Raw genomic sequence first — 23,278 nt, forward strand, 5'->3', positions numbered from 1 at the left:
TGGAGTGATGCTCACCTGGGAGTAATTGGTAAAGAGATCCTAATCTTGGAGGCACGCATCTGAGACCAATTGGTAAGAGGCTTTCTCTCTTAAAAGTTGCATGCATGCCATAAAAGATGACAGTTGTTTTTCTAGTTGAGGTCTATTTGTTTGTTAGAGTACACAGCTTGTCTTACTTGAGCTTTTGCATGTTTGCTTTAGTTTTATCCCAGCTTGTGGGGCTCTTAAGCCTCTTTTGGGGGTCTTATTTGAATGAATTGAATCACACTCACACTGTTAATGCTTGCCCGACATGACAAGAAAAATGTAACAGAAATATAAAAGGTGTTTTAGGTATATGAATAAAACATTCCGAGGACTACATATATTTAAAAACTGCTTGAGTTTCAGATGATAAAAGTCAAACCAAAGGTATAATGAAAGATCCTTCCAAATGTGTTGTGTAAAAATATATAGTCAAACCTTTAAAAAAAAAAAGTAACCTGAAAGGAATTTTTATGTGCTTTAGAATAAAAGTAAAAGAAAAAGTACATGTTGTGCTAGAGGATTTGACATAGAATTGACTCTTAATTCCCTGAAATGTCACTTATCGTCAGTATTAAGAGTGCCCTCGAATGAAGAGTACATGGACACGATTCTTTACTTGGTGAAGGGAAAACTCATTAAGCGGTAGGCAGCATAAGATCGTGACACACAAGGTCTGTGGAATCCAAAGTTCTAAATGTTCCAGCTAAGATTAGTATTATTGAGTCACGGGGGTGTGGAAAACAGCCTTTGAATATGTATCAGTCAGGTTTGAATCAAAGACTGGAAAAAAAAAGAAATGGCTGTAATTTAAAGGGACACAACTGTTGCCACACATTCTGATTCATTTAATCTGGCCCTCCTGCTGGGAGCATGTTCCCGAGAGAGACCGTCTGGGTTTGTTGGCTAATTGGGGTGGCTTAAACAGAATTTTGTGTGTGTGTATGCGTGTGTTTTTTTGTGTGTGCGTGTATGTATGTGGGTTTTTTGTGCGTGTGTGCGTTGAGAATGGTTGTGGAGGGGGTCTGGCTCACTCCCTCTGCTTTTTTGGAAGAAAACCAAACATTTACATGCTTGTTATCGTTTGCAGTCATTCTAGGTATAATATGACGACAACCACCGGGTTCGGGGAACAGGAACAGTTATCTACATGTAATTTGAGGATTTTGATTTCAATATGTTGTAACAGAGTGGCACTTATCTACTTGCGCTAGAACTGTAGGCTGAGTTTTTATATTTTTTTAGAATTGCATGAACTATCCTAGGAACAGAAATCATTGAAATTGTTGCTCGTCATCACTACACGTGAGTGTGTGTGGTTTTGTAATATTTCACATATTCGGTATTATAGTAATATTTTTTTTTACAAAGCAGACGTTTGACATGATTGTCAGCCAATCAGCCAAGGCCACCAATGTATAGCTGATCCGTTGAAAGAACTAGCAACCGGCTGTCAAGTGAAGTAGTTTCCTTAAAATATAGGAAAGGTCAGCCCTATTAAAAGCTGGCAGGTACACTCTAATTAGACAATGATCAAAAATAATGTGAAGGGAAAATATCTAATTTTCTCGTGGTACAAAGAGAAAATGTCACTGTGAGTATGTGTGAAAGCTATGATATATATTTTTTCAATGAAAAATGGGAATTGCTTTCTTTGGTTTGAACTTAGTTTTTTTCTATGGTACAAGACACTAATGTGGTTAGCCAATCGCAGGGGTTAATTTAGTATTATTTATTTTAATGATAGGAAAAATAGTGCCCAGTGCAACTTAATTATATATTTGATAAATTAGCAGTTGGAATAGTAAATTCTTGTCATATTAAAATCTTTACCTTCTATATTGTTGGACAATAAATATCCACCCGCTTTTTCTTCCACCCCCAAGAAAGTCCAAATAAATATCACAGCACAACAAGTTAAAAAAAAATGATGACAAAGTCTCTGTCAATTTTGTGTTATCACCTAATTGTAATATGTTTTCTACAGTGTTTTATTATACAAAAGGCACATTGCAATTGATGATTCTCCTATCCGCTTACCTATAAAAATACTAAAAAATATATATATACTCTGCTTCTTTGTATCCACAGGTTTCATATTTGCTCTATCAAAACACACAAAAACAATGTTGCAGTGTTTCCTTAAAAAGTACCAGAGGTGTTGTTTTCCTACCACGGCAGAAGGAGAGTGAGGAACTCAGGAGAAGAAATGAAATGGAACGGCCGCAGCCTCCAGCAGAGCTTTGGTACTTGTGGAGTTTTCTTCTGCAGGGTGTCCCTCCAGCTTAGGGGTCATTGACTACACAGCATTGACTGCAATCACCTCACACTCCATTGACTAGCTTCACACCACTAGGCCTGCTTTCTACTGTGCGACAGGCATGTGCACGTTAACACTCACGCACGCACACTAGTACGGTTAAAATGAAGCGTGCCAACTGAATACGCAAATGGGAGCCAATGAGACAGGTGTAATGAAATACAGTGAAACGCAATACCAGCTTTGCATCTGAAGCAGGAATACCACATACATCGTAGTTCAGGGCCGATCGACAGCCTGATGCTGTATTTAACGCTCAGCTTCCCTTTTATATGCACTGAGTATACTCTAAAATGTCTTTTATAATAACCTGATGATTTTGTTATTTATTATTCCAGCCGCTTATCTTCCCGAGGGTGACGGGGTGCCGGAGCCCATCCCATCCACCAAAGAGCAGCAGGCCGGGCACACCTAGAATTGGTTGCCAGCCAATCACAGAGCACATGCAGGTCAGTAATCACACTCACATGCCAACTTGACGCAGTAAGGCCGGAACCCCTCCGATTTGAACTACTAGAACAATTTGTAATTCAAGATAATAAATAAAGTAAACATACAAACTTTAGAAAAGAAAAAAAAATCATGTGAACATAAAGGCATGAACAACAGGAGTCTTAAAAATAGTGATGTTTGGAGACAAACTTTTAATTCGACATTTTTTTGACTGACCACAGCAAGGTATCATTTTCATTAGCCGAACAGCACAGTGGGATGAAACAAATGGCGTTAAATCACAGCGGTTGCTAAAAAGCAAGCACAATGTCTTTAATGTACAGTAGAACAGATGTTGAAAGGGTAACAACGAGGAGGCCCATCAAAAAGTCTTGTTAACGGCCACAGAATGGCTTAGAGTCAGTTGTGACTGCACTAAAAAAAGCAACAAATTTCCTTGCTGCTCAACCTTCTGCCCCAACATGCAGGTGCCGCTTCCTTAACACCGTTCTCCCCTCCATTAGTGTTCTCATCCAAAAATAAGTTTAGAAACAGCTTGCTCATAATCAGTTTGAGTAATAGGCACCTTACACTAACAATTGGTGACTGATTGGATCCCAAAGCAGCTACAGACATAAAAAAAATCCAAAATTAAATGCCACGTTAAATGAAGCCACTTAGTTCCTCATAGGTAAAAATCTAAGGAAGAAAGATGCACCTTGGATAAGTACTAATGGATTGACAGAGACACCAATTCAGTACATACAACAAACAAACAGTAATTCCTGGAACATAGTGATTTTCTTTCATTATCTAACAAAGGCAAGCAAAAGGCATAAGAATTACATTTTTTATTTAATTATTCAGTTTATACTGACGTGTGTTCATTGGTGAGATGGTTATGCAGAAAAAAAAACATTATTAATGATTTAAAAATAATAATATTATCATTTATATTTGTACAATTAGAACTGAGTGTGTATTAAAAACAGTTTGGACTGTGGGATAATGCTAAATATAAATAAACCCATGTTATGGAGTAAATAACAGCAGGCACAGGGAAGATTGCACTTTGGAACAGATTGCATACTGTGTTTCAGTATAGTAGGTTGGTGGAATTGTGCTCACTGCAGTGAATCCTTGTGGGAAGAAGGAAAAAGTATGAACAAAAAAGAAATGATAATTGCTGTGATGCTTTTTTTATGCAGAAAAAGTGGAAACCAATAACAAGTAGTTGATTTTGCAGTAGAGCCACGAAACAGTCAACAGCCTTTTGATAAATGTTGTCGCTGTCCGCAGTGCTTCGCTGTCCATGGTGCTGAAAATGCGAACTTCTTTAATAGAATATAAAAACAAAACAAATCACTTGCTGTTTCTAACTGAAACTCATTTTTAAATAGCAAATGTGGATTTTATTTCAGTAATCAAACTATTTGATTTTATTTTCACATCCAATTTTCTTTTGGAATGGGGTAAACAATGCTTTTACTTGTAATGCTACTTTTCTAATAGTTTTGGATCAGACTTTCATAGAAGCCTGCGATTTTTTTCGCCACCTATCCTCCAGTCTGTCTGTTTGTCCCATATCACCTTATCCGTGTCTTTTGCTGGCCCTCATGACCAGTGTTGTCCTGTTGCTATCCTTTGTCAGAGCCTTGACAGCCTTGGTATTTGGCTCATCCAGCCATGCCTGGTGGCAGTGAGCCCCCCTGCAGCACCAACCCCACTGTGCTGGCCTACCCATCTGCCTGGTGAAATGAAATTAAAGAGGACTTGATGGCACAGTCATCCTCTCTCCACCCAGAGGCTGATTGTATTACCCAAGCATAAACTCAATTTGGTACTTTTCTGAGGCCATCAGAGAGGAATTGATTAGGATTTAAACTAACAGGCCCTGTTACATATCCTCAGTTTACATTGGTGCAACTGTTTGCAGTTGCTGTTACTAGTGAGCACTCCTCTTAACCAAAAATTCTAATATTTGGAGTATTTGAGTCGATGTGCAAATTTTACCACTTATCTGGTCCAGTTCCTTGCTAGAGAGGTGATATCAGTTTGCTTGTTGTTTGGTTAGCAGTATGTCAGTTAACATGAGTCAGGGTTCAACATGGCTGCTAGATATTTACACATAAAGCAATGTTGCTGTTGCATCCTTCCCCCATATTCCCAGAAATGTGCACAAAAAAAGCCCAGACCAAATGTATTTTTATCCAAACCAAAGAAAGCTTGGTTTCAGTGTCAACGTCTTGTAACCCGATGGGAAACGGACCAAAAATCCGTTAGAAGGACTATCATCAGGCTTTGCAATAACTGTCTCTCAGTCCTTTGATTTTTAGTCAGTCAGTGGCCATCAAACAAGTTTTTCCCATTTTCTGTCAAGGATAAATTTGCTTTTTAACATTTCATTTCTAGCCGTATGTGAAGGGCATGCACACAGAAACATGAATACCCTGAAAAAAAATCTTTGGAATCCTCTTACCTTGTAATTATAGGAGGCCATGTTTTTGAATTGACGAGCAGCCAACGAATGTCATTGCTTTTAATATTATGCTAATCTATCGTCATGATTACTGAGGCTTGGCTTAAATAGAATTGCCTTTTGTGTGTGCTTGGGGTGGGGGGGTGTTGTGTGTGTGCACAAGTGAATGTGTATTACTAAACTGAAAATGCACTCTGTTGAATTTACTTCAATTCTCTTGTACTTTTTGAACGTAACTTCTACATGAGGACACGTTTTCTATGAAGAACTTAATGTACATTTTACAGCAATGAGATAAAAGTGTAGTATAAGTATAGTATATAGTGTATGTGTAGTGTATGGCTCTAAAGACTTTTTAAATTGGTCCCATCCAACTCGGTTTATTTTCTGAAATTCGAAAAATGAAATTGGCTCTTTGTAAAGGTCCTTGTGACACGGTTACACCTCATCCTGCACCTGAAGCAACGCCTCTGGCACTCAGGAGGAATGGTTAAGAATGAAGGTTAAGGGGGTAACTTTGGCTCGATGATTCCCAGCTGATCAACAGATTACTCCAATTTCTTTTTCAGGTCTTATAACACTCAATAGAATTCTGACTTTTGCATCTTTTTTCTTAAGTAGTGCTTACTTCGGACAAAAAAAAATACACTGAATAATGATGTAGAAAAACAAGTTGCAAACCTGTTGTTAAGAAAACAGCCCTGTTATGACACCCTTAGTTTGTTTACAATTATTCGAATTTAAGGCTGTGTTAATGTGATGTCAATGTTGAGCTGTTGTGGCTTTTAACACATGATTGTGTTGACCACCAGCAGAAGCCTACACCGAGCCTAACGAGCTTTCTTTGGACTCACAAACTTCATCCCGGAGTCAAAATCTTGGCTCAGTATGCCTGCATGCATTAATGTGAAGACTTGCGCAGCAATTGCAAGGCCCCTTGTGTTAAGCCCTGTTCTCATGTGCATTGCAATGTTTGATCACTCTTCATCACCATCTTAACCCTGTGTGGAGAGAAGAGCTGTATTAATTTAAATACAGAGTGCATTAGATTTCTACTTCCCTATTTTTTTGTGTGCTAGAGTCATTAACTCGAGTGTAACACCAGAAATTTAGAGGAAAGAAAGGCAGTGTTCTTTTATTCCAGAGAAACTGTTCTTATTTTAGCTAAATATTACCAACAACTTGCTGCCTGACGAGCTAAGTCATTTGGTTTATGCGACTTTTTAACACAGAATGCCCAAACATACAGACAAAATGTATACCCATATCACACAAGGGCTACAAATGTATGCATTGACTGCTGTTATCTGTTCGTACCACACAGCGGTTTCACCTCATTTGGGAGATGCGGGATTCCGGAACTACACCGCCCACTCCTCGCACTTCTGCCGCTGATGGAACCGCTGATGAGCATTTGTCTGGGCCAGAGTTCATTGCTGCAGCACCAAGCTTGATGCCATGTTGATATTTAATGATGAGCTGCCAAACAGCAACAACAAAGCCAATGCAAGTAAGTGCTGCACAGCCCTGCCAGAAACAATTGGCCATGTTAAATGTCATTCTAATTATCCATTCCTCTTTTGCACCGAATGGAGCGGTAAATATTTGTGTCCGTCTTTGCACTCCTGATCGCTATGCCACCTTTTGCACCAATCTATATGACCATGGCTAAGTTGTAATATATCATCTAGTATGTGTATGCATACTATGAAATTAAATTCTGGTTAATAGTGCAAAATTATTCCACACAGACCAATAATAAATGAGTACAAGCGAGTATAAACATGTCGCAAGACATACCATAATATATCTTGACTTCTTATTCATTATTAGGTGTAAAACCTTCCTACATGGTGTCACTCCAAAAATAAAGGCCTAATGAACTTGTAATGCTACTTATAGGTGTGTAGCAAGGTTTGCCATTACAGTCAGGTGCATTTATGATGGCTTTTAGGATAAATGTTTGAATAATTAAAGTAACATTAAAGATTGTGTCTTTATAGAAAAAAACTTTTAAAAGTGTGCATCACTGGACCATGGCAAATCAGTCTGTTTTAACCCGTTCAAACTTGAAATGGCAGTGGATTTAGAGACAAGATTGGGATAACAGGTTGCAAGGTGAATCGCTTTGGCCCCTTGGCTGTTGCTATTTTGTCCTCACAGTGTGACGTGGAACATAGCCCGAGAGGAAGAAAGAAAGGGGTCACGCTTGACCTTTTATGTTTATCAGTAAATCAGAACAACTCTTCATATCTAATGATGCAGAAACAGGGAACCTTGACATTTAAAGTAACAATACTGTGTTGTGGCATCAAGACAGCACAACTGTGAGATCTCAATACTGGATGGAATATACGAGTACAGTTTGTTGTTGTGAGTAGATCAGGCAAATAGAGACATATGGCGAAGTCCGCCAAACACAATTAGTGTGTAATTGACATTGCTGTGTAAGATTAGATGACCGGACTGCCATGAACGGAGAGAGAGAGACAAAGTTATTAGTCATAAAATCATCTAAATGTGCTTGCCAATACAATTTGAACATGGACGAAAGCTTAGGTTCTTATTTGTTCAATTAACCCTTTGGGGCAGTACATGTGTAGAACACTTTTGATGCACTAAATATCTCGTTTTTCCAGAAAAAGGCGAAAACAACCAATGCCAGGAAAGGATAGGGAAAAATTTGAGTTTCGAGATCAACTAAAAACAATGATTTTTATCCTTTTTCATATTGAGTTACACCTGTTTTTTGAAGTGACACACAAAAAAGATGAGTAGGAAAATGCAATCCATTGTAATTTGCTCTCCTCCCTACTATCCATCTCGATTTGGAAATTAAGATTTCCCAACATGTGCATTGGAAAGTGTCAGAATGCCTGGTGCTGTGTGTGTGACCCCAGACTTGACAGTGCCATATAGTGTCTGATGAATGCCTGTCTTTATTACAAACCATTAATAAGCCAGCTTGCCTCTCACCATCCCATCCTCTTAAAGACAATGTGTGTCAACATGAACAATTACCAGGCTGATAAAATGCATGCGGCCCGTCTTCCTCGTTGTCAGGGCTGTGATAGATTATAGGGGACATTTATTTAACTGCACAGGAGCTCACATGAATCATTAACTATCTGCTGGCCTGTGATCAAAACAGACGGACTGCAACTGGATGAGGAATGATCCCTTTTAGTGCATTTTGCTCATTCATTTTAATAACAGGGCACCGAGATGTGCTACTGTATAGCAGGCCTGCATTCAAAGGGTCACAGGTTCAGATATTTTTGTATGTTCTCCCACCACTCATGTGGATTATGCGTCTTGCTGTTTTCACACTCTTCAATAACACTATGTCAGGCCCATTCTAAACAAATACAGGACCTATCTTTGATCCCACACCCCCCCGGTCTCACCTATCCAGCCGCACTGGACTTTGGAAACACATAATCTCAACTGGCAGAAGGAAGGCACTATATCATATAATTTTTACCTCTGACTTTAAAGATAGTAAAGTGGATGGCACATCTGCCTCACAGTGCTGAGATCGAGGGTTCAATCCCTGAAGGGTTCCAACATGCCTGTGTGGGTTATCTCCTAGTACTCTGGTTTCTTCCCACCTCCCCCTAAACATGTATGGTAGGCCGCTTGACAGTCTAATTCGCATTTAGGTAAGAGTGTTGGCTGGGATAGGCTCCAGCACCCCCACGAATAATGTGAGGATAAGCGGTATGGAAAATGAATGTCTAACAAGTCTTTTTACAAGTGCATTTTTACCTAATTGCGTCAAACTTATTGTAATCTGAATGTTTTTCTAATGTGTTCTCAAGATATTTGTTAAAGGTTGCAGTTTTATTACTCCCACTGTCCCTCAGTCATTATAAATAACCCAATCTAATTAAAATGAATCTAGAAATATGCATCAATATTAAATGCTTTAAATGTCTTCAGAACAGAAGAAAGTAATCAAATGAACCGCCTACGATCAAATTAGTTTAAATCATGTACATAATAGCATGAGTGATAAGACAGAAGTTTATTTAACTCGGTTTTATACTTTTAACAATATCTGAAGCAACTTGTCTACAATAATGGAGCTGCTTTCTGGTTTTGAAAAATATACATAGCTATTATTTGTTGACTTTGTTTGAAGTGCACGCTGTTATTTTGAAATGCATAAAACGTGGAGGCTTTGTTGGACATCCCATTTCTTGGCACATTTGCTTCCCTGCTGTGCCACTAAATTGCTCCTGGCCAAGTAAATTAATGCTGCAGCATATTGTTACCTCTCTTGTTCCTTTTTATCCACTGGCAGAATCGAACATGTTTATCAATGTGTTTGTTCCATTTTTATTTCAGAAATATTAAACAACATTTCCTCTTACTTTATGACAATCAACTCAGGGATAAACAACATTTAGATGAGGGCTGAAAAATAGGTGAAAATAACAGAGGAGGGAGTGAGAAGCATAATAATTGTGCGATTTATCCTCACGGAACCACCTCAATCACAGCATAATTAAACATGAAAAGCTAAATTTATCATGGTGGGCTCAGCCTCCTCATTAATTTAAAGCTGAGACATTAAGAGAGGAGGCCCTTTCTAATCCACCCACAGATTTTCTTGTTTTCTTTTTACCTTCTCTCCCTCCCTTGCCAAGCCTCCATCCCCTCCTATTACAGAGCATTAAAATGGGTATTACGCACAGAGCTCCATCATCGTAAACCGCAGAGCCCGTAAGGGGGTGGAGTGATGAAACTGGAAAGAAATCCACAGAGAGAGAAGACCATCGGTGAGAGTCCAGAGAGTAATTAAGGGGAAGAAAGGTTCTCATTAAGAGAGGCCTGTCATGGCTCAATGTCCTGCAAACTATTTTTCCAAAAAGCTCCAGCCACTGAAAACCTGCGAGCTGTTTTCATACTTAGCCCAACCAATTGGATCAACTTATTTAAGTTCTGAACTTTATCAACTGTGTGTGAAATATAACATTTGAGGGAAAAGGCCTTATGGCACAATGGAACAAAGTAAAAAATATATAGTTTCAGTTTTAGAACTCAAGACAAAGTCCTCAAATGTTTATTCAACAAGTACCGAAATATTTTACTCCAAGAAATCCTACTTTTCTGCACCATGGAGTGCAGATTAAAAATAAAACCTGCAGCAAACATAAAGAAAAATTGCGCTTCAAAGCTTGACCTCATAAAATTGCAATATTATAAATAAAACTATCTGACAGGTGGGATATTTATGTGCAAAACAATAGCCTAGTTTGTGAATATAGCTATTATATAAGGGATAAAACAAAATACAAACAATTTCAGATCCTACAACTGATTACTGATGTAGACCAGTGGTTAGTAGTAGTAATTAAACCTAGAATTTATAAATTATTTACCTTTTACATATAGATCTTTGACTAGAGACCATCAATCTCGCTAGCAGTTTGATAACTTTGTGTTGTATTTGTTTCACTTGCTTCCTCAAACTGTAAATCAGGGAGAGCTGTGTAGCAGGGGGTTCTAATCACCCACTTGTTCATCTGCCTTCATGAATAATACAATGAGCCATACAAGAAAAAACTGCAATGGTCCTGTCAGTGCCCACTGTAATGCTACTGATGAGGTGTGGATACTGTAGGAAAAAAAAACATCCTATAATATCCAAAACGTGATGAAATCCAGATGTACATAACCCTTCAAATATTGGAAAGCCATAGGTCACAATTTACCTTTGCATTTTTATAGACTACACTCATCTCTCTATGGATTAGCATTTTAAAATGTTTACTTTTGAAATAAGGGAAATGTTCCTCAATCTTTTCTGACGTTTTATTAGCATGTTAACAAGACGTTGATCCTTTTTAACTAAGCCTTAGTTTAACCTTCTACTTTCAATGTATTTTACCACAATAAGTCAAATGGTTCAGTTGCCCTCTTGTCAAAAGCTGCAAAAAAGATTTAATAACTAATGGTTCTTTGAGCTCTACACCTAATCCTCTTACATTACCCGACATGACGTGTAATAAGTACGCAGAATAAAATTGTTAATGGGTATTTCTCCTGTGCCACACTCATAAATCCCTAAAAATCATCTTTGAAGATGTATTGATTTTATGAGGTTGGAGCAAAACCTATTCTTCAACTGATCAGCCAATACTGTAGTTTATAGATACTATACAGTTATTTTAATGTCTATCTGGGGTTACCTCGATATACTGCTACATTAGATAGACTGCAGAGATGGACATTTATATCCAGAACACATGAATGTTTCTACATATTTCATTCTCCCTTATCAAGTTGTATTGAAAAACACATTTGTATACACATTTACCATCTCTAATTGACATTTTACACACGTGATAACCAAGATGCAAATATAGGGGGAAAATACATGGAAAATATGCATAAATTTGAACCATTTCATTGTTCTACTTGTTTAAAAGCACTGTGGTTAACGTCATACAATTTTATGATTTTCCTATTATGAACAATGCAATGATGGGTTAACGAACAAAACTCTTAAACGTAAGACTGCCTTTATCGAATTATTTCTGATGCAATGCGGAATATAATACTGCACTGTTGTTTAAAGAATTGGTATAATATTGTCAGGAAGTTGGTGCTTTTTACGACTACCCAAATGGTTCCTGTGCCTGTCTTCTTTTTTATTGTTTTTGAAAGACTGTACTAAAGCCTGCACTCCATATGTTGTTATGGCAACTGACTTCTGAAAGAGAGAGTTGACAGTCGTGCAGTGCAAATGGACTGTTTGAAAAGTGGTTAGGTGTTCACCTTTCATTCTTTCCATCAATGGTTAAAAAGTCCTCAAAACACATCATGAAGATGGACTTGGACCATCATGGCAATCACTTAGTAGCTGGAAATTTCAATCAACAAAAGATCAAGCTTGTCTAGCAATGCCACTGTTATGGCATATGAAGCTTTTTAATGTGGCACAGAAAAATAGTTTGTTGTTTTATGACATACCCTTTCATAATTCACTAACCAAAACATGAAATATGGACTCCCAACCGCAGTTATCGCCATTAAATCTGCAAACACGTCTACACTTGTGAAAGTTTTCTTTTCTTGTAGCCAGAAATGTAACTTTCATGAAGTATTTTGAAAATAAAAGTGCAACTATCAGCTTTCAGCAATGGTTTCATTATTCATCTCGTACAGGAACACGGAGTGCATCTTATCTCAACTTGAGGGCCACACATTGACTTCCACGCCCAACCTTATCCTGCCTCAGCGTGCAATCTGTTGAACCCTCAATTGTGTCCTGTTCTTGCTGCCATTCCCCAGTTTGCTGCCCAGTCTTAAACCCAGGTTAGAAACATCATTGGTGAGCTCTACTGGTCGATGATGATCCGCTGCTGCGAGACCACAGCTACAGAGCTATTAATCATAGGAGAAGTGTGTATTATCTGCTATCACCTTAAATATCTGTTGTGAAAAATGATCTTGCTCTCTGGGGTTTCCTAACCTTCCATTATTTCTTCATCACAGGCGCTACTTTTTGACTGCGAGACCCACCACTTGTCCGACAGCTCGGCGAAGCACTAAGTAATGTGATTTTGTGGTCCCCTGCTGCGAATGTGTACGAGCAAGTCACGCCGGGTCCGTGTCATGGCCGTCCCTACGCTCCTGCTTTGTTCCCGCGTCTGCCTGCGGGCCAGCAGTGCCCTTTGCACCACAGGTGAGCTGTCAGTGCTGATCTGAGCTGCATGACATACTGACCCGTCAAGAATAGACTCGACTTCACTCTTGCAACTGATACACATGCTCGCACTTACATATTGACATTCACACCTGCCTGGCCAATACATAAAAGACCAGTGAGTGTTGTCGCTTTTTCTAGGGGAAGTGAGGTGAGTTGCTATTCTTTAACACACGGACGCACCATCACCACAAAGTGTTTGGGTGTGTGTTTCTTGGCACTCATGTATGCTTGGATCACTTAAAAAAACTAAAATAAACAAAATATCACATATATGTCGCAGGCACAGCCAAACTATGAAGAAAATATGACTTGTAGTCATGGGGGTGTTGGTGCACATCTCAACTAACTTCTGAAAAAAACACTATAAAAATAATGCTTGCTTGTCAGTTTAAGGGCTCACACAGAGACAGACAGCCATTCCCATTCACAATCACACCACCACTGAGTGGGAATCGATCCCACGCACTCAAGTCAGGCGAATGTACAACAACACCATCAGCAACTCCGCACACATATACTATATTGATTAAAGAAAAAAAAAGACATATTTACAACAAAAACATTGGCAACAGTAGGTCAGCATTGTTACACATTCATTGGCATTTTTGTCCGCTGTGTCTGAGCCAGGCTTTTCGGTGAAGATTTAGTTCGTAGCATGGTCAAAATCTACGGATACTAAACTCCAAACACAAGCAGTATAGCCTCCAATTTTTCACCTTTGTCACATTTATCTTTAATATTTGGCTTGACTTTTCATTTTCAATCTTTCTACCTTGAAAATGTCAGAATAAAGAGATTCATCTAAGAGTGAAATTCTGCTACAGTCAAGTCTCACATGCAAAATTTCATCCATGCAGCACTGCAGAGAAGAGAATTATTCATATTTATCACTGTTCTAATGGCCCTCCCTCCTAGCCTTGCTTAATTCCTTCCTTTAGTTCATCCTTCCATCCCTCGACTCATTTGGCATTAACATATTACTGCTGTGAGCCCAGACACGAACACAATGGGGAGGCTCACCGCTCATGCATGCCGCTGTGTAAACTGGGGTGACTTTGATCCGATAAAAACCTCTAATTTGTATGGTTGAAAGAGTTTACATTCTCCCTCTTTTCTTCTCTACCCATGCCTTTCTCCAGCTACACATTTACATTTGGCTTCAATCCACACTTTAAGCATAATGTGGATTCACTGCTAAAGAAAGAACACGACTTCAGAATTGACGATGTTGAAGTCCTTCTTAACTCTTTTTTTTTCCTGCTTGACAGGCCTTCAGACTATGACTTTAAAATAAATCTTTTCCTCAAGTAGTTAAACATTCTCAGTGAGGAAGTGAAGAAGAAATAAGCATAGGAAAAACACAAGGTTAAAGAGTGATGAATCGTAATAGTAACTGCTTCTTTTCGTTTTGATATTCGTTATGAATTATTGCGAAGATTCTTATATACACTCCAAAAACAGGAGAAAGTGTGGACTTATATCTGAGAAACCGGTACTACAACTATATGAGTAATTTTGAGTTTAAATTTATAAAGAGTTTTATTTTTTTCAAGCAGTAAAATTTTAAGCCAATACAAAGATGTTTTTTTTGCAATTTATGTTCACATTCAAATCGTCTTCTTACTCTGGTCACATTACATAAAACATTCTTTTTCTTTCCTAATATAGTGATCGCAATCCATAATGGCGGACAAACCACTACATCCATTAGATGCTCCATCTGCTGCACAAGAATGGCCACCAGACACGATGAATTTTCCAAATTGTTGACCAGGAGGCATAAAAAGTAAGTAAAAAAAACACAAGTTACTTTTTATATTTAAATCATGTAACCTAAAATTGGCCCTTTAACAATTTTAGCTAGGCACTTTTTTTACCAGCATATCATTCTCTTGCTCATGGCTTGCCAATTGACATTCAAGTTGCGGAGCAAAACCGCCGTCTGGGGAGGAGTTTTTCTGTCTTCCAAATGCAGTTCAGAAGCTTTGGGTTGTTGAGCCTTATAATATTTCACTTAAAACCAAAAGTCAGTCCAGGTAAAATTTTAGAAGCATAGCAGCTCTTTCACTGTTGGCCAAAATTTCATCCTGATTTGAGCAAATTGCCTTGGATACATTGGAACACATATCCGGCAGAAAGCGGACTATAAAACAAAAAATCGTGACTATCTAATGCTCATGTGAAGCTCATTTCGTTCAGGAATATGTAGTAAATAATAGGCATAGCTTTTATGAGGCACAGTTGCAGTTTATAGTAAGAACTTCATTGTAGTGGAAATTGGACATGGGTATTAAATCAGAAATGTGCACTTGACCTGCAGAGTAAAGTCATTGTTAGAATTCAGCATAGACAGATGGGGAAAATCAACAGGACACACTCGCATAAAACAAGCATGACCTCTGGATTTTAGCAGAAAAATGACAAAAACAACAAGTGCATTTTATTCTAAATATGTAGCATGCAGTATTCTGGGATATTGTACTACTGGACCATGGGAGTTGCTTTTTTTAACCAATACTTTAAGTAATATATGAAAATTAAATGTCCCACTTAAAATGTATCTTCAACTAAAACTGTAAAATCGTATTTGTGAGCATTGTTTTTCTTGCAATTTTTTTTCATTTATTCTTTTCCCATCTGTTTGGTAATTAGCAAGCTAGGTCCTGATTAATGACAAACAGGCGGGTGGTGTCATTATGTTTCTGGGGGGTGGACAATTTCATTTTTGCCATAATGACTTAAACAGTGATAATACATTACTGGTTTTACTCTATTTCCACATTATAATCAAAATGTTTATTTTTTTTTTATTTTTTCCCAAGCAGTATGTCCAACTATTTCCACCAATTTGATGGTAGAGAAAAACTATTGGCCAAACAGTTAGGCAAGGAAATATTTATCCTCGATTTCCTGACCATCAAAACCAATTGTTTTGTAGACATATAAAGCCATGTTGAATTTCTCGAACACTCTTTTCCAAGTAACAAAAGCTCCTTGCTAAGTAAACCAGTGGTGTTTAATCTAGAACAAAAATTGGTCTGTCGAAATAAAATAATTAGACCAGTGGTTGCATTGATTATTAAAGAAACATAACAGTCCGTCTCTGCATGTTTCCTTAATTTTACCTTAATTGTCAGACTATAATTTAACAGGCCTAAAAATCCAGTCTGTTGTTCTGTTGTTGTCATTAATTTGATTTTGAAGATGAAATATGTCTTTTGACTGGTGCGAGTGATACGTTACGTGATGTTATTTATAAGTAATTTATATATATTTTTTTTTAAAACAAACAAAAAGAAATACAGTAACTAGTTTCGCCAATTTAATTAAAACCAATGGTGGACTGTCTGGTCTTCTCTGATGGCCTAACATAACCAGAAATTACGATCCTATTTATCGTATGAATATAATCATACATTATATGCCAAAAGGTAATCTAATTTTATTTGCAAGAAATGAAAACTACTATCTGGGGGACATCTGCCTAACAGTGGTCCAGACAAGTGAAGCTTCCCAGGGCAGCGATTTTGTATGCTTTGCATGGCGTTAAACTGATTGCACACATTCAGGCTCCTTTGCAAGTTTGGCTACCACGCAATTCATTTTTGTGGTTTAATTTAACCATCTAATCTTAAAATACATCACTTGAGAAAAGTCTCAAACGCTCTTGCCTGACAGCTCTGAGTCTCGAGAAAATAGCCTTAACAACCCTTCGTCTCTGCACAATCCTCAACATGTGGATCACTATTTGGCACTGTATTGAAACATATTATTGCACTGCACATTTAAAGTGTCTAAGATCAATGTGTTAATAAATGAGCAGTTTGTTAGACCTCATTTAGGCCATGCGAGTTAGCTGGTTCCACACTTAAAATGTCCAGTGCGCGCATCATAAGAGCCAAATATGGCACATGAGCCATATCTTTACGCCCGTGGGATACATTACAATTACAATACAACTCGACTAGACTTTACTTATCAGTGCTGAGCTTGCCTTTATGTGAGTTGTTGTCGTATGCATACTTTAAAATGTTTTGTGATGTGTGCAATTTACTATATGGTTGTCTGCACGGAGTTTGGGTATGTGCATGGTAAGAGATGGGCTGAAATACAAGTTGTGAGTGGCTCCTTAAGGCAGATCCATCAAAATGCAAATGCAAGAGTCAGCCATTCAAGACTTCAATGCACGGATATATTCTAATCAACCAGACTTTGCTGGCTTTTCTTGTCTAGTCCTTTTGATTGCATTGCTTTTCCACGAACAAGCATGCTCCACTTGGGAAGTTCAACATCCCTTTATATTCAATATACTTAAGTATGGAAGTACAAAACAAGATTTTGCAGGGTTTAGTTGCATAGCTAGATGCAGAGACACTGTGTTTCAAATTCAATTAGGCACAAAATGGTTCATGGTGGCTTAGTTTAAGTCGTTTTGGTTTTGAAAAGAAGTTCAAGTATTTCCATAAGGCAAATTTAAAGACAAATGTGATTCTTCTGTGAAATGTTCAGACAAGATTGACGAATATAGCTAACTTAAATATATATTATATATTGTTTGTTCCCCATTGCTCTTCCAGGATATTATAACTAATGCAAAATACATATTTCACTCTAGAGATTGCCGAGCCAAAAGGCAAAGCTGTCATGCTACTAATCATTAAACCTCACTTTTACTTATGTTCAACCTTCGACCTACTTCTCCTGACTTCTATCGGCTCATGTCTTCTTTTCTGCTTCTCCTATCATACGTTTGAGACTTCCCTGATGAGCAACTGTCTTTGGATATGCTCAAAAGTTGTAGGAGACAGCAGGAGCACAACAAGCCAACAGCCTCAATGGTTCATATTCTACCATGGCCACGGAAACGCCGTGCCTATGACCTATACTGACACTGCTGTCACAGAAAACTCATGAATAGCATTAGGAATGCATCAGATGTGTGGTCATGCTGCTCCTATAGTGAACAATGGCTTAGTTATTTTGGAGGAAAATCAAACATGTCTATGAATTATTGACACCGCTGCTTCAAACCAGCCATGCAATGCAAGTCCACTGACAACCAGTGAATTCATAGTGAAAGTAAGACTATTTGGAACAAGGGAAAACCACTGTGTAGAAGTGGAGAAAATTGCTATACTTGCTTTTGAATAAAAGTTTCAGATTAAGTGTGTATTTTGAAGTTTGGATGTCCGAGAGCTTTTCTCAAGATACGTACTATGCCGGGGTGGTGGTTTTTGTTGTAATTTGAAAACTATAAGATATTCCGGGATGTAGAGCATTTTGAACAAAAATGTGTCATGTAAAGATTTTATCATCAAAAACATTTACTAGTTGTAACTTGTTCTACTTTTACTACTTGACAGACAATGCACAAAAGCCTGTGCTCACCTGTCCCTTCAGTAGTTTTTCAACCTCCTATATGATATAAAAACGTGGATGACATACAGCCCCCTCTAACTCAACAGCAATAAAACAGAGCTTATAGTTGTCGCCTCCAAGGCATCGCTGTGAAAGGCTGGAAATCTGCCCTCTTCATCGATGAGTTTAGCATCTTACCATACCCTGACTTCCCAACCTGGGACTGATCATGGACTCCACTATTGCACTCTTATCCCATAATCAAATCAGTCACCAAGTGAGCCTTCTTTAGACTCCATTTTTTCACTCATTGACCCAGTTGCTTAAAGACTCAGTCATGTTTTCATCGTTTGTGTGCCATTCAGGACTGTCACATAAAAAATAAAAACCTCTGGAGAAACGTCAATATGTCCGAAACCACTACCAACATTATCACCAATCAAATCCTTCTACCTCCTGCAGTACCAATGTTAGTGGATGAACTGGCAACATTTAAAGTATTTTTTGGAGGTAGATAAACTCACTTATTTTCAAGCTGGATACAGCAGCTTCTGCGTTGACTATAAATATTAAACCACACTTGGCTGATCGATTCATTTCTGATTTGACTGCGGAGTGCTCAGAGAAAGAATGTCACGCACAAATGCTTCCATTTCTGGATGTGGAGAAATTCCTGGGGAGCAGGAGAAAAGAGATCAGAGCAAATCAGGTGCAGTCAAACAATTGGACGCATATCCAGAGTCATATAAGCGCAATAATGCTTATGGATGCACATCATTTGTGGTTAGGACACATCCCTGTACAGGGGTTAATCAACTGTGTTAAATTAAATCAGTCACCCTCATATGGGTTCAAATTGTCAACAGAGTATAAACTAGATTTTTTTTCATACAAAACTGTTGATTTGAAAAGAAGACTTGACAAGAATGACCACTTACTACGCACAATTGATTCGAATTACCATCCCACGTCATCGTTGCATTGGTTTAATGCAGGAGAAGTTTGTTGACGATGTTTTGTTCAAGATTTCAGAGAGTGAGAGAGATTCTGTGCCCCTAAATATTTTGGAGTGTTACTTTTTGTACTACTAAATTGTTAAGTTAGAAAATGTGGGACGAACCCACAAGGATTTTTCTCTGCTGGGTCTCAGTTCTTGCAGGCTGCCAGTGTGTACTTATGAGATGATAAGAAAAGCAACCATTTGTTATCAACAGTCCTTGCTCTCCATTGCATTCTGTTTTTGTCTGGGCTAGAAAATGCGATATGAGTTTCAGATATCTGAAGCATGTTGTTGAGCTTTTGAATGAATTTTGAAAGGCTGGGAGGCAGCTGCACAGGAGCAAATATGCACCCAGCCACTTTTTTGCTGCATCCTACTCCAACAGCAGTGTCGCCAAAGCTTTGATTATTTTTGTAATTGATTCCGTTTTTGTTTTTTTTTCACCACCAATAACAAGTTCGCTAGTTCCAACTCATTCAGTTATTTGCATCCAAAAGCCAACTAGGTCATTTATTATTATTGCCAAGTTAGTCTCCGTGCCACACGGCCACGCCATACACAATTTGTGCCTGGGCAAACTTTCAAGTAAATATGCTCAATTGAAAATCTGAAATCACTTCCAACTGTTTGGAATATACACCATAGCATCTGACATACAGAAACTAGACTTTCTAGTAATTCTGGATATTGAACAAACATACTTTAAACCAAAAAGCCAAACGCAGCATTCTAAATGTCAAATGGTTGATGTTAATTACTGCTATTTTTATCATACTTTGAACATGACAGACAACAGTGTCAGAAAGAATTATTACCTAGATATTTCGACATTATTTGCATGGCACAATAATAAAGAAACCACTGAAAATCCCAATATCTTTCTTTTCAGAAGATGAGTATATAATTAAATATCACACTGATGAAGATGAATCCTCCTCATGAGCTTATTACCTGCTCTTTTTGCAAAAATCAATATATCTAATTTCACAAGATCAGGTAAAATCTACCATAATGCGAGCAATATTAAAACAATAAAAACTTCACAGGGAAAGGTAGATTTGCAGCGAACCCAACTGAATTAACAATTCCTCTTATTTTGTTCTACCTCTCAAACTCTCCCTCACACACATACACACTCCTACACTACATAATATACCGTTAACTATCTGTAGAAGGGGTTGCCTTAGGACTGACTTCCTTATTATTTCCACATATATCTCGGGTGTAAATCCCTCCCAAAAAAATTCATCTTGTCATATTAGACTGCTTGCCAGTGAAAGGATGCAATTGATATTTTTCTTCAACTTTTTGAATCGCACTCTATGCAAATGAAGGATTTCCCATCACTCATCACATGCAATGTGATATAATATGCCAATTAGATTCAGTATTTGTTAGTAAAACTGTGAGAGATGTGGAATTCTATCACACTTGACTTTCTTTCTTTCCTATGGTAACCTTCATGATATGGAATGTCTGTCCTTGAAATCAATTTAATTGTACTTAAATTAAGTGTTAATTGTGCAATGAATGTCGTTTCTCACAAAATAGGAACATAAAGACAAAACAGCCAGCACATTTCTTTCACCACACCAACCAAGTTCTTGTCAAGCAATAGCTTGGTTAATCCCAAGAGATAGAAACAGCTTTCAATGAAGTAAAGGTCATGCTCACATCACATCTGGCCCAGCCTGATCCCAGTAAGTAGTTAATTGTGAAAGCTGATGCTTCTTATACTGGGGTCAGGCCAATCTTATCACATTTTTTTTCTCCTAGAAAAGAAATTATGATGTTGAAGACCAAAACGTATTGATGGTGAAGGAGGCCTTTGTGAATTGTGGGCAGGGGGTAGCAGATAAACCTTATTCACTGATTTTAAGGCTCATCCTGTGACAGACAAAATAGCGGTAATCCCTTTGGGCCAGGTTCATTTTAATTCTTATCTAGGAATGACTACAGTAATCAATAATCACTAATAATCCATGAGATCTTGTGTTTGCACTGATTTGTATATGATAGAAAGAGAAAACTATCAAGAAACTCCAGTAATCCCAACTGAGATTGGGCCATAAATCATTTTGCAAATGAGTTCATCTATTTTTTGCAACAGGAATTAGTGTTAGATGAATTACCTGAAGCTTCATTATGTAGTCTTTTTTATAACAAGTCTAAGCAGAAATCAAAGCAGTTTCAAATAGTCAAAATTATTTTTTTACTGCTGTGTACATGGGGATTTTTATAGCGTTAAAGTCTCATAAGGCGTTCTCTCTACTTTTTGTGGTGTCAGTTAGGATCCGTTCTCGAATGTCAGTACAATTTTAAAAGGCTGGTAAACTGGGGACATTGAGTCAGTGGTCACTGAACAAATTGCTCTCAATAATGTAAAATCACTCTCATTCCCTCTTGGACACTGCAGCAGCAGAGCTAGCTGTCAAAAATAATATTTAGGCTCATCTTTCATTCCATTCTCTCTGAATTTCTAAAACTGCTCTTCACTCCTATATAAGATTGCCTTTCCTTCCTCACAATGTGGAGCACACATCGTAGTGCACCGTATTAGGTCTAATAGACAAGTATATCTGCATATTATACCCTTTACGGTACTCGTAAAAAGATTACAAGGCTTATTTAATGAAGACAACTGAGAGAAAAATGTTGAACTCGTTTAGAAACTGTTTTTACATTTGCCTCACTCTTCACAAATTGCCCGTGGTAAAAAGTCTGAGCTTAACATTTAAGCACACGTTGTACAGGAGGATCCTAAAATTTTAGTTTAGGCGGGTGCTGTTCTGAAATATTGATTGTAAGTGTTAGCTGGTGTTTGAAGATGAGGAGATTTCAGCTTGTTTTGTATAGCAATATATTGTTGTTACCAAATTTTGAATTGGCTCTTTTTTGCCTTATGGTCCAAAGTCAGCGACTCTGACGAGGATAGACATTATTGAAAATGGATGGAGCTTTCATCATGCTGGAATCTTTATAGACAAGCTGTAAGTTCAATTAACCAAGCCAATTATCGAAGTTGAGATAAGATGGACATCTAACTGGCTGAAATGTGGGAGAAAAAAGGAACATACTAATTGGGTTACAGAATTGAATTGATTTGATCAATGATAACGGCGGCAGTCATTGACAAAAATCATGACAGAGCTATAAAAAAAGGTTAGGTTATAATTTTAACTAGTGCTAATTCCCCTGCCTCATTTAGTATGTATATTATGTCTGAGCTGTAATTGGGAGTACTAACAAAAACATGATACTGAAATACAAAAATGTAATATTTGTCTATCTATTTATTATTATTTATTCTTAGTATAATTTCTGTATTTGTCAAGGTAATGTCATTATGAGTAGTCGGAAGACTTTCACGGATTGGCTTTAAAAGATGGAAAGAAGTGTGTTTGTGAAAAATGTAAAAGATTATTACTAGTGTCCAGCATACCATCTATATTTGTAAATATAGGGCTTCATTTTGCAATCTCAAGGAGATTTGGAAGAAGAGTTGACATTTCAATTGAATATTCTTTCATGATTGTGTGCATTTTCCAAGGTTTTTTGCAAGCCTTCAGATGAACAACCATGTATTAGACCATTCAGGGTTTCATGTCAGGCTGAATCTTGTTATCTCCACCAAGAGACCTCAGCAAACAGGAACCTAACGACTTCCACTAATGATATGTATCCATGGAGATAACCGGACATCATCTGGAAATCGCGTCTGTATAGCCTAATGGTCGGAAGGTTTTAAGCCTTTTATAGCTGCAAATTTTCAGTCGCAAACTCTCATTTGAGGAAGTATCTGTGGCTGAGACACATACACACCAATTCAATTCTAAGCCACGAGCACACACAATAACAGAGCAAGTGCAAACTCTATTTTCTGTAAATGATATACTGTAACTTTTATATGCTCCAAGACCTGAGAAACAAGTCGATTTTGTGTGA

General features: G+C 37.8%; 1 protein-coding gene across 1 annotated transcript in view; it reads left to right on the forward strand.

Moving 5' to 3' along the window:
- Nucleotides 1-23,278, forward strand: part of snx7 (sorting nexin 7) — a 73,791-nt gene continuing 50,513 nt past the window's right edge. Inside the window, exons 1-7 of the mRNA XM_077736576.1 lie at nt 1-72; nt 2,116-2,270; nt 2,683-2,793; nt 6,580-6,765; nt 12,432-12,668; nt 12,762-12,951; nt 14,644-14,761. The gene's annotated coding sequence lies outside the window, so the exon portion shown is untranslated. The remainder of the gene's footprint in view (nt 73-2,115; nt 2,271-2,682; nt 2,794-6,579; nt 6,766-12,431; nt 12,669-12,761; nt 12,952-14,643; nt 14,762-23,278) is intronic.

The sequence above is a fragment of the Stigmatopora nigra genome, chromosome 16 (genome assembly GCF_051989575.1).
Source record: "Stigmatopora nigra isolate UIUO_SnigA chromosome 16, RoL_Snig_1.1, whole genome shotgun sequence".
NCBI lineage: Eukaryota > Metazoa > Chordata > Actinopteri > Syngnathiformes > Syngnathidae > Stigmatopora > Stigmatopora nigra.